Genomic DNA, 13,196 nt, shown 5'->3' with positions numbered 1-13,196 from the left:
GAACAGAGATATGTTGAAAAATTCAACAATCATTCAATAAGCCTCATGGGAGGTGAAGGTAAGATATTATGTTATATATGAATACATATATATACATATAGTATACATATATCTATCAGGAAACCTAAGTTATCGAGGAAAAATCCTGTCAATTTGGAAATTCATAATTCTGAAACAAATTCAGCTTGCTATCATAAAGTAAATATCAATAAATGTGACATGTGATCTTTAATTTAAGTTCCTTTCAATCAAAAATTGCTTCCTTATAAGAGAATATGGAATGGGGCACTTTTAGGGCTCAAAATAGGAAATCTGGATAATCTTTGAGGTCCTTTTGAGCATCCCATATTTTAAGGGGAAAAATACTTGTATGAATGACTGAAAAAAAAAGTAAATACTTACTGTGTGCTAACCACTGGAAACATAAATAAAATAAAAGTAAAGTAGTTCCTGATCTCAAGAAGCTTATAGGGGAACTAATACACTTAGGGCAGTGGTGGTCAGAGAGGGGCATTTAGACCCAGGTAAAATTCACCATTTAAAAATTGGTGAATATCACCACAGGAAAATAGATTAATACTTTAATTTAGGAACCATCTCAGAGTTCATGGTTCCTGAATTACATGGGGAAGTGAAGAGTAAGAGAAGTGAGGCAAATGACAAAAAGACTGTAGAGAAAGTGGTTAGAGAAGAGCAAGTTAAGCAAAGAAGAATGGGGGCTTTCTGAAATAGTGTTTCTGCAAAGGTAGCTATCTAGAAGGGGAATAGATTTGAGAGTGGAAGTATCTCTGGGGTATAGTGAGAAAACAGTACAAAAGGTGATGAGAGAGGAGGGAGTGAACAAAATTAATTATGTTTTTAGTAACATTTAAATATTCATTTTTAGGCATAAATATCCTAATGAGAGTTCTAATTTGGCAGAAAATAATCAAGCTTCCAATAGTGTAATAATTAAAAAGTCAAAAGTAAAAGATAAAAAAAAAAATTTATCTTTGAGACACTAGAAAAGTTGATTACTGTCCCTGGATCTGAGTTTCTTCATTGATAAAATGAGATTAGACTAGATCATTAGATCTCTGATTTGTGGAAATCACTGAGATATTTTCAGGGGGTCTGTAAGATTGATCTATTTTCATGATCACAAATTGTTACTAACCTATTAAAATGCTACCTTTCCAAACTCCATTTGGGCCTACCTAGTTAAAATGATATTCCAACTACTTATTTTTCTCATATATATCTGAAAAAAAGTCAGGTTTTTTTTTTCCATATGCTTAACCAAAACAACATATTGCAACAGATTAAATAGAGAAGATATGAAAATCTAGGTGTTTTTTTTTTTTTAACCAAACCAGACATTAAAGAAATTTTCTAAAACATGTTAAACACTATATTCTTTTCATTTTTTTCTTTTTAGAAAATATATTTTCATAAAAATATTGTTTTTGTTACTATGTAATCAATTGATTATTGTAATTTTAAGAGAATTTAAAAATTGTGTCAGTTTAAATTTCTATTTCTAATATAGTTAGTATTGTTAGATGTAACCCACATAAAGAAAAACTCTTTGGAATTCTCTGTTTTTAAAGTATAGAGAGGTCCCAAACTAGAAAGTTTGAGGATTATTCCTCAACAATTAGATAATTGTTAACATTTTTTTCTGTTTAGGCATAAAAAGGGGTACTGTTATTTTTGTCATTTTGTCATGAATTCTAAACTAGTCTCAGTATAAAATTTCAATACAAAATGAGTAGTCATCTCCACTAGCTTGTGTTTAGATTTTTTTCTTAACACCAAGTACCTGGAGTAGGAAAACAAAACAAAAAACATCTACTTCAGAAAAAAAAAAAGTTGCTCATTTCTATACCCTAGGCCTATTATGGCTATTAGATGAGCAAACTTTTGTTTCCTTTCTTTAAATGCAACAAAATACTCAGTTCCATTTCCAAAGTTAGCTTCTGACATCTTTAATCCATTAAAAATGTACATTGTTTACTCTGGATCCTATGCTAATACACACACACACACACACACACACGTGTATATGTATGTGTGGGTATAAATACAATAGTAGAAAAAAGTCTCAAATTTGAGCTCACTTAAATTTTTTATGAATGAATAGAACATTTATTAAGCATTTACTATAAGTAAAATACTGTGATAAGCACTAGGGAAGCAAACAAAAGTAAAATGGTCCCTATTCTAAACAAGTTGATATTCTAATGGGTGAGACAACATATATTGAAGATTTCAACTGAAAGAAGAAAAGTTCTCTTTAGGATGCAACGGCAAAGCAATTGGTAATGCTGCTTCTTTAATATCATTTCCATTGATAAAATCATATCTGACAATTTAAGGGCTTTGATGGGAGTTGTCCTCTCTCTTCCTTAACAATATAATACTTGCAGGAACAGTGGAAGTCTACATCTTCATGGAGCTTATTTCCCTGGATGATGGCTCTAGGCATTGGGTTATAAACATGGCTTCTAAAGGCTCTTGAATTCAGGTTACTGTACTATTTCTATCAAGGTCTGAGAGAAGATAGTGGTCAACATGGTGATGTGGTTTGAATTGCATAATATTTGCTACCTCTTGTTTCTCCCTCTGGGTGCCTTGCTGTTTCTTATAGATTAGACTGACTATCATGTAAGAGGTTGATAGTTGACAGTTTGTAAAGATAGCCTCTTTTCTAAAGAAATCACCTCCCCAAATGATGACTATGAGAGCTGAGCTAGAAGTAAGCTTCGTGACCTAAGGGATGCTGCCACTTCCAGGGCACTTATGCCTAATTATCTATCATTGGTAGCTGATCAATAATGGTATATGATGATGATGAGAAGGATCCCTTCTCCACTCCATGGTGGCTTTGGAGGCTGGGTAGAAAGCAAAACTGGTAGATGGGAGACACTGATATTCCCAAGGTTTTTGAGTTCTGGGTCCTGGGATATCTCCATTGGGGTATGAGGAGATTGACAAAGTGGTGATGGTAATGATCAATCCCTTTGCCTGACACATGCTGCCTATCATTTTCCCTATGGCTCTAAAAATTGGAGTTGTGTTTTTTTTTTAATCATTAAATTTCTTGTTTTAAATTCTATGTATAGATAGGAATTAAACAGGTGAAAACAGGATAAGATCTGGGAACAGTTGGTTGTTGTCTTTCATTCTTGAAATAGAATAGAGGTGGAAAAACTTAGGATTTAGTTAGAAGCATGGCTAGAATGTAGAGTACATGGAGGTGAGTAATGTAAGATAAAACTGGACAGAGTAGGTAATGAGGAAACCAAATTATCACTCTTTGCAGATGATGTGATGGTATACTTAGAGAACCCCAGAGAATCAACTAAAAAGCTATTAGAAATAATCCACAACTTTAGCAAAGTTGAAGGATACAAAATAAATCCACATAAATCATCAACATTTTTATACATCACTAACAAAATCCAACAACAAGAAATACAGAGAGAAATTATATTTAAAATAACTGCTGATAGTATAAACTATTTGGGGATCTATCTGCTAATGGAAAGTTGGGAATTATATGAACAAAACTACAAAACACTTTCCATACAAATAAAGTCAGATCTAAACAATTAGAAAAATATCAGATGCTCTTGGGTAGGTTGAGTGAACATAATAAAGATGACAATACTATTAAACTACTCTATTTATTTAGTGCTATACCAATCAAACTCCCAAGAAACTATTTTACTGACCTAGAAAAAATAACAACAAAATTCATCTGGAAGAACAAAAGATTTAGAATTTCAAGGGAAGTAATGAAAAAAAAATCAAATGAAGGTGGTCTAGATAGACCAGATCTAAAACTATATTATAAAGCAGAGGTCATCAAAACATTTTAGTACTGGCTAAGAAATAGGCTAGCTGATCAGTGGAATAACTTAGGTTCATAGGACAAAATAGTCAGTATCTATAGCAATCTAGTGTTTGACAAACCCAAAGACCCCAGCTTTGGGGATAAGAATTCACTATTTGACAAAAAATGTTGGGGAAATTGGAAGCTAGTATTGACAGAAACTAGGCATTGACCCACACTTAACACTGTACACCAAGATAAGATCAAAATGAGTTCATGATCTATACATAAAGAATGCTATAAATAAATTAGAAGAACATAGGATAGTTTACCACTCAGACTTGTGGAAGAAGAAGGAATTTGTGATTAAAGAAGAACTAGAGATCATTATTGATCACAAAATAGATAATTTTTATCATATTAAATTAAAAGGTTTTTGTGCAAACAAAACTAATGTAGATATTATTTTTTTATTTTTATTTTTATTAATTTTTATAATTATAACATTCTCTTTGGCAGTACATATGCATAGGTAATTTTTTTTTTAACAACATTATCCCTTGTACTCCCTTCTGTTCCGAGTTTTTCCCCTCCTTCCTTCCACCCCCTCCCCTGGATGGCGGGCATTCCCATACATATTAAATATCTTATAGTATATCTTAAGTACAATATATATGTGCAGAACCAAATTTTGTTGTTGTTGTTGCAAAGGAAGGATTGTATTCACAAGGTAAAAATAATCTGGGAAGAGAAACAAAGCAAAAACAAAAACAAAACAAAACAAAAAACAAACAAACAAACAAACAAAAACAATGCTCACAGTTTACACTCATTTCCCAGTGTTCCTTTTCTGGATGTAGCTGATTCTGTCCATCATTGATCAATTGGAATTGAATTAGCTCTTCTCTATGTTGAAGATATCCACTTCCATCAGCATACATCCTCATACAGTATCATTGTTGAAGTGTATAATGATCTTCTGGTTCTGCTCGTTTCACTCAGCATCAGTTGATGTAAGTCTCTCCAAGCCTCTCTGTATTCCTCCTGTTGGTCATTTCTTACAGAACAATAATATTCCATAACATTCATATACCATAATTTACCCAACCATTCTCCAATTGATGGACATCCATTCATCTTCCAGCTTCTAGCCACTATGAAAAGGGCTGCCACAAACATTTTGGCACATACAGGTCCCTTTCCCTTCTTTAGTATTTCCTTGGGATATAAGCCCAGTAGTAGTATGGCTGGGTCAAAGGGTATGCACATTTTGATAACTTTTTGGGCATAATTCCAGATTGCTCTCCAGAATGGTTGGATTCTTTCACAACTCCACCAACAATGCATCAGTGTCCCAGTTTTCCCACACCCCCTCCAACATTCATCGTTATTTGTTCCTGTCATCTTAGCCAATCTGACAGGTGTGTAATGATATCTCAGAGTTGTCTTAATTTGCATTTCTCTGATCAATAGTGATTTGGAACAATCTTTCATATGGGTGTAAATAGTTTTAATTTCATCATCTGAAAATTATCTGTTCATATCCTTTGACCATTTGTCACTTGGAGAATGGCTTGATTTCTTATAAATTAAAGTCAATTCTCTGTATATTTTGGAGATGAGGCCTTTATCAGAATCTTTAACTGTAAAAATGTTTTCCCAATTTGTTATTTCCCTTCTAATCTTGTTTAAAGCAGATAATATTAGAAGGAAAGCAACAAACTTAAACAATCACACTCTTAATAAGAATATGAGGCTAAATTTGAACTCAGATGTTTCCTCACTTCAGAATCAGTGCTTTTTCTATTTTGTTACATTAGCTACCTGCAAGCTGAGTTCTAAAGTAAAGATCAACTAAATACTATCTAGAAGTGTAATTTGTGGAGTCTCCAGTTAAGAGTTTTAACCCCCCAAAATAGTTTTCCTAGAGTGCCAGAAATATTGTCAGTTAGGGAATGGAAAACTTAACAATCTCTCCTTTTCATGTGTGGTTGAACCTTACACAACTCAATGATTCTGAGTCCCTGGGGCCATCATCTAAATAGCATTCCTCAGTCTCCAACTCTTTTCATTATTGCCCTCTCAATCCTCTCAACCCCAAATCCCAAATTGATACTATCTAATTATCACCTTGTGCCTTCTGGAATATCTGCTCCAGAGGCAAAATATGTACTTTAATCTTAAGTCTTTTCCTCTCCCATTCCTTCCATTTTCTAGTAATGATTGAGAAGTGACTCCCTGTCCCCCTCTAATATTATGGTCTTTCTTATCACCTCTTTCAGCACTTTCACTAATTCCCCTTGGCTCATGAGTATAGGTGTTCGGGGGAGTTGTAATAGTCTTGGCCCCCCACTGTCATCTCCAGGTGAGATCATCCCTCTATAACTTCTCTTTGGAAGGTCCTTACAATGCACATTTTCTACTTAATCAAAATCCTAATAACTGTTGTCTACAGACCTTTAGGACTCTCCCTTTCCTTCTTTAATGAATTCAGTACCAGGTTTACAATCTTTTATTTCTCTCCAACTCTTGTCTTCATATTAGAGGACAATTATGTGTGTATACATACATACATATATATATATATATGTATATATATATATATATATATGTATAGACATAGTTGTTTGGTTTTTGTCCTTTGTTCTCAAAGAGAAACAAAATGTAAAAAAAGAAGTGACTTGGATTGAGCACTGGCCCTGAATTCAGGAAGACCTGAGTTTAAATTGGGTCTCAGACACTTAACACTTCCTAACTGTGTGACCCTGGGCAAGTCACTTAACCCCAAATGCCTCAGCAAAAACAGAACAAACAAAACCCAAAAAACAAAAAAAGAAGTGCCTTCTGACCTCAAGGAGCTTATATTTTATTAAGTATATGTAGGAGTACATTTTAAAAAATGAATGGAACATGGTTGGTTGTTGTCCTTCATTATTGAAGAAGACCAAAATGATATCACAGTGTGTCTAACTGTGGCTGATTAATGAGCTTGGAATGTTCTACAATAAGTTGGTAGTTCAAGCAACATTTGTGGTGGGTTTCCCCAAATTTGTGCATGTTTCATTTCTTTTGAACTTCTATTCTTCTTTGCTCATAGAACACAGAGCCTTCTTCAATGAGTATTCATTCAGTGGAAAGTCCTATCCCAGTGTTTTCCACATCAAAGATCAATTCCAAAGTTGCTCAGAGTGACCTTGAAAAGTGTTCTTGTATCAGTTTTTTCTGACACCAAGTGAGTGTTTAACTTGTGTGAGTTCTCCATAAAATAGTGTTATAGGAAAGTGTACATTTGCCATTCAAATAATGTGGTCGGTCTATCAGAGTTGTGCTCTCTGTAGTGCAGTTTAATTGCTTGCCAGTTTAGTTTGAGAAAGAACTTCAGAGTCTGGTAACTTATCCTGACAAATATCTTCAGAATTTTCCTAAGACAATTCGAATGGAAGCAATTCATTTTGCTGGCATGGCATTAGAATATACTTTGACAGGTATACAGCAGTGACATCAGCATGATGGTTTTGTAGCACTTCAGTTTTGTAGTCTCATACCTCTTATTTTCCACAGTTTCCTTCAGAGTCTCCCAAACACTGAGCTAGCTCTGGAAATGAGTGTTTCAATCTCGTTGTCAATATGGACATCCTTGGAAACCATAATGACCAGGTTAGTGAATTTATTCAAAATTATAGTATTCAAAAATTCTCCATTTGTTGTTTGTAACTGATAATCCATATATGAATGGTGTGATTTTGATTGGTGGAGCATTTGTGCTTTCTTATTGTTAATTGTAAGACAAAAATTAGCACAAGTAGTAGAAAACTGATAGATACTTCATTACATTTCAAGTTCAGAGGCTGCAGTGAGTATACAATCTGTGAACCAAAAAAAAAAAAAAAAAAAAATTATGCACCAACTCTCCCTTTCCTTTGGTCTGGGCTTATAGCTTTTCAAGTTAAATAATTTACTATCAGTGAAGTAGCTGACCTTAATGCTATGTTCTTCCTCATCAAAGATTGTTGAAAATATCATGCTAACCAACATGGGAATAAGTGCACAGCCTTGTTTCACCTAGTAGGTGACTGGGAAAGTTTGAGAGCATTGTCCATTATCCAGAACCTGGGGAAAACATGTCTATCAAGAAATTGATGTACATTACTGATAAACTTTGAGCAACCAAATTTTGACATAATTTCCATAAGCTTTCATGTTTTGATCAGATTTTAAAACACTCACATGAGGGGCAGCTAGGTGGTACAGTGAATAGAGCACCAGGCTTGAGTTCAGGAAGACCTGAGTTCAAATCTGATCTCAGATACTTAACACTTCCTAGCTGTGTGACCCTGGGCAAGTCACTTACCCCAGCCTCAAAAAAAAAAAAACAAAAAACTCACATGTGCATATACAAGCATACGTACAAATATACATATATACACATATACATAACACAGTGCATAGAAAATTTTTTAAAATGTTTATTTTTGGTTGACAAATTTATCTTTGCACTAAATCTAGTTGATGATAATCTAAATGAGAAAATAGGAATGGTGACATGGAATGGGATTAAGGTAAGAGTATACATCTGAAGTATTTTGGCAGAATAATACAAAAAAAAAAAAAAAGAGAGAAGTATAGATGATATTAATCTATTTGACAACTTTACCCAGGTCTTTAGTCATTGATTTCAAAATGGAGTACATTTTTTGCTGTATTATTAAAGATTTTCTAATTTATATTTGTAAATTAGAAGAAATACATGGAATAAAAAAAATGGATTCCATGGCAATTGAGCCTCACAAAAAGCATTATATATGTTCTCAAATTCTATGCAACCCATTTTCCTGTTTAACTTTGAGCCCAACTCACTAACTATAGTTATTGCTTGGTTGATATATATGTTCTGATAGACTAACTCGAATTGGATTCTTAACCAAATGTTTTTTCTCCTATAGAAGAAACAGGTCAGTAGGTCTTCTCTGGAAAACTATGTATATATATATATATATATATATATATATATATATATATATATATATATATATATATATATATATATATATATGTATATATATATATACACACACACACACACACACACACACACATATACATACACATACATATATATATACATATACATACACATACATATATATATATATATATATACATATACATATATCACATTATAAATTTGGATGGATTAGGAAGGATACCATTGGAAAATACATTCACATTAGAAAGATCCATCAAAGTATATAATATATGTGGTGATGATTATATAAATATTTAGTTATAAATAAAGTACATTTTCTGTTATAAACTAACCAACTATTACAAATGTTTTAAAAAGTGAATAGACAATGTATTTGAATACATTGCTATATAAGGTTGCTTGAATACATTGCTTTATAAGATTGCTTTCTTATAAACTGTACTTAATGACGTTTATTAGTGTTAAAAACAAAAAAAATTGCTCATTTGAAGTAATGAAAAGATTGTCTTTAATTCATTTAAAATGGAATACCCCCTCCCTTTTTCAACTGCATCCTGCAAAAAAAAAAAATGTTTAAGATCAAGAGTATTGTGAGTAGGAAAGTTTTTTTTTAAATTTGGAATTTATTAATCATGAGACAGAGTATGCTACAAGAATATTGGTTGCTACACCTCTCTGATTTCCAGCACAGTCTAGAACATGACTTTGGGAAATAAGGAATAGGTAGCTATTACAGCACACCCCAAAACTTGTGAAAAGGTTTTGTGGACAGGAGACTTACATTCATATCTTAGGCAAATCTGAACTCAGTTTCCTCATCTATAAAATGGGGATAATAATACTTGTATAATTTGTCATTCAAGATTGTTGTGAAGGGAAGCATTTGGAAATCTTCAAGTGAAATATAAATGAATGTTATTCTTATTGATAAAACTGCAAAATAGGAAGTTAAAAAAGGACAGCTGGAGACAGCATACAGTAAAGCCTTTGAACAGTACAGTCTTGTTTGTACAGTTGGCTTTGAATTCTGTCTTTATGATAGCTCCTCCTGTATTACTTCTGGCCAGATATAATCCTGAATGAAGATGTATGATAGAAAATAATCCCTGATGACCTAGTCTTGAAATAAAAGTTTAGTGTTCACTATGGTACATAAAAATAATATTTCCAAGTTGGTCTTTCAAATGAACATGGGAGTTCTTTCTAAATGAATATATGTTATTCACATTTAGATTAGTAAAAACAACTAAATACATTCATTGCTTTTCTTCTTTCTTGTCCCCCTCTTTCTGTTTTATTTCTTCCTGTTGTTTCTTTTTCTTTCTTGTCTTTTCTGTTTCTCCCAGGACTCCCTTTGAAGATAATACATATTTCCCACCACAATGTGGGTAATAAGCTAACAAACCTCAGAATACGCCTATACACAGTGTTGTATATAATACCTAACTTCAGAACAAGAAATCAGCAGAAAGAGATCTACTCTCAGCTGCAGAAGAATATTGGTTGCTACACCTCTCTGATTTCCAGCACAGCCTAGAACATGGCATTTATGAGACATATATGAAACTCAGTAAAGTTAAAATTTAAACACACACACACACACACACACACACACATATACACACAATCATATAAAAAGTTAAGAAAGAGGGAGTAATGATGTATTTTAATCACTCTTTTAAAAACTTTTCTGAAGGGCAATATGGATCAAATAAAAAAAAAAAAAAACCCAAAAAAGTCCTGTAGTTGATTTTTTTTAACCCCTGACTAGGTAAAAGAGGACATTTTTTTTGCCTCATTTTTTACCTAGTATTAATCATTGACTTGTTAGGTTAAAACCTGTTAAAGAACTTAGTTTTAAAAGGCCAAGCTTTCCTACTACATTCAGGGCCATCTCTAGTCATCCTGATCTATATCTGGACACTGGACCTAGATGACTCTGGAGGAAAAAAATGAGATTGGTGACTTTGCACAACTCATCCTCACTTAAATCCAATTCATTTTCATATCATGGTCTTCTTTGAGAATGAAGGACAAGTACTTGATTTGGAAGCATGTATATTAAAATTGGAATAATACAGAGAAGATTAGCATGGCCCCTGCTCGAGGATGACACACAAATACGTGAAGAGAATGAAGGACAGATAACAACCACAACATATGTTAAAAGAAAAATAGAGAAACTCTGTGTCAGTTTCTTTACTAAGAAACATACTCATATTAATTATTACAATTGAAAAATATACTTGAAGCCAGCTAAACAAAAAGTATACGTGCAGAACTATGGTGTCATAGTCAAACAAAAACAGATACTACTAAATCTACATAAGGATCCCTGTAGATCACTTTCAAAACAAACAAACAAAAACAAAGCTTCAACCTCCCCCAAACACTACCTAACATTATCTATATTTCACTGTATTTTTATTTACTTTGTTAAAAATTTCCCAATTACCCATTCAAAATAACGGTCGATTGTATAAAATATTTGGGAATATATCTACCAAAAGAGAGTCAGGCATTATATGAGCAAAATTACAAAACACTTGCCACAAAAATAAAGTCAGATTTAAATAATTGGAAAGACATTCAGTGTTCTTGGATAGGCTGAGCGAATATAATTAAGATGACAATACTCCCTAAACTAATCTATTTATTTAGTGCTATACCAATCAGACTTCCAAGAAACTATTTTAATAACCTAGAAAAAATAACAACAGAATTCATATGGAACAACAAAAGGTAGAGAATTTCAAGGGAAGTAATGAAAAAAAATTTAAGTGAAGGTGGTCTAGCTGTACCTGATCTAGAACTGTATTAAAAGCAACAGTCACCAAAACTATTTGGTATTGGCTAAGAAATAGACTAGTTGATCAGTGGCATAGGTTAGGTTCACAGGGCAAGATAGTGAATAAAAATAGCAATCTAGTGTTTGACAAACCCAAAGATCCCAAATTTTGGGATAAGAATTCATTATTTGACAAAAACTGCTGGGAAAACTGGAAATTAGTATGGCAGAAACTAGGCATGGACCCACATTTAACACCACATACTAAGATTAGATCAAAATGGGTCCAAGATTTAGGCATAAAGAACGAAATCATAAATAAATTGGAGGAACATGGGATGGTTTACCTCTCAGACTTGTGGAGGAGGAAGGAGTTTGTGTCCAAGGGAGAACTAGAGACCATTATTGATCACAAAATAGAAAATTTTGATTACACCAAATTAAAAAGTTTCTGCACAAACAAAACTAATGCAAACAAGATTAGAAGGGAAGTAACAAATTGGGAAAACATTTTTACAATTAAAGGTTCTGATAAAGGCCTCATCTCCAAAATATACAGAGAATTGACTTTAATTTATAAGAAATTAAGCCATTCCCCAATTGATAAATGGTCAAAGGATATGAACAGACAATTTTCAGATGATGAAATTAAAACTATTTCCACTCATATGAAAGAGTATTCCAAATCACTATTGATCAGAGAAATGCAAATTAAGACAACTCTGAGATATCATTACACACCTGTCAGATTGGCTAAGATGACAGGAACAAATAACGATGAATGTTGGAGGGGCTGTGGGAAAACTGGGACACTGATGCATTGTTGGTGGAGTTGTGAAAGAATCCAACCATTCTGGAGAGCAATCTGGAATTATGCCCAAAAGTTATCAAAATGTGCATACCCTTTGACCCAGCCATACTACTAGTGGGCTTATATCCCAAGGAAATACTAAAGAAGGGAAAGGGACCTGTATGTGCCAAAATGTTTGTGGCAGCCCTTTTCATAGTGGCTAGAAGCTGGAAGATGAATGGATGTCCATCAATTGGAGAATGGTTGGGTAAACTATGGTATATGAATGTTATGGAATATTATTGCTCTGTAAGAAATGACCAACAGGAGAAATACAGAGAAGCTTGGAGAGACTTACATCAACTGATGCTAAGTGAAACGAGCAGAACCAGAAGATCATTATACACTTCAACAATGATACTGTATGAGGATGTATTCTGGTGGAAGTGGATATCTTCAACATAGAGAAGAGCTAATTCAATTCCAATTGATCAATGATGGACAGAATCAGCTACATCCAGAAAAGGAACACTGGGAAATGAGTGTAAACTGTTATTTTTACCTTCTGAATCCAATTCTTCCTGTGCAACAAGAAATTCGGTTCTACACACATATATTGTATCTAGAATATATTGTAATATATTTAACATGTATAAGACTGCCTGCCATCTGGGGGAGGAAGGGAAAAAATCTGAACAGAAGTAAGTGCAAGGGATAATGTTGTAAAAAATTACCCATGCATATGTACTGTCAAAAAAAAAAAGTTATAATTATAAAATAAAATAAAAATTAAAAAAAAATTCCCAATTACTTT

General features: G+C 33.1%; 1 non-coding gene across 1 annotated transcript; it reads left to right on the top strand.

Annotated features, from left to right (window-relative positions):
- Nucleotides 1-10,841: 10,841 nt before the first annotated feature.
- On the top strand, nucleotides 10,842-10,948 carry LOC141552448 (U6 spliceosomal RNA). The gene has a single exon (XR_012485225.1). It is a non-coding gene; the product is annotated as a U6 spliceosomal RNA (small nuclear RNA).
- Nucleotides 10,949-13,196: the final 2,248 nt, after the last annotated feature.

The sequence above is a fragment of the Sminthopsis crassicaudata genome, chromosome 1 (genome assembly GCF_048593235.1).
Source record: "Sminthopsis crassicaudata isolate SCR6 chromosome 1, ASM4859323v1, whole genome shotgun sequence".
Taxonomy (NCBI): Eukaryota; Metazoa; Chordata; class Mammalia; order Dasyuromorphia; family Dasyuridae; genus Sminthopsis; species Sminthopsis crassicaudata.
Note: the sequence above shows the minus strand (reverse complement) of the source record. Positions and strands in the feature narration are given on the sequence as shown.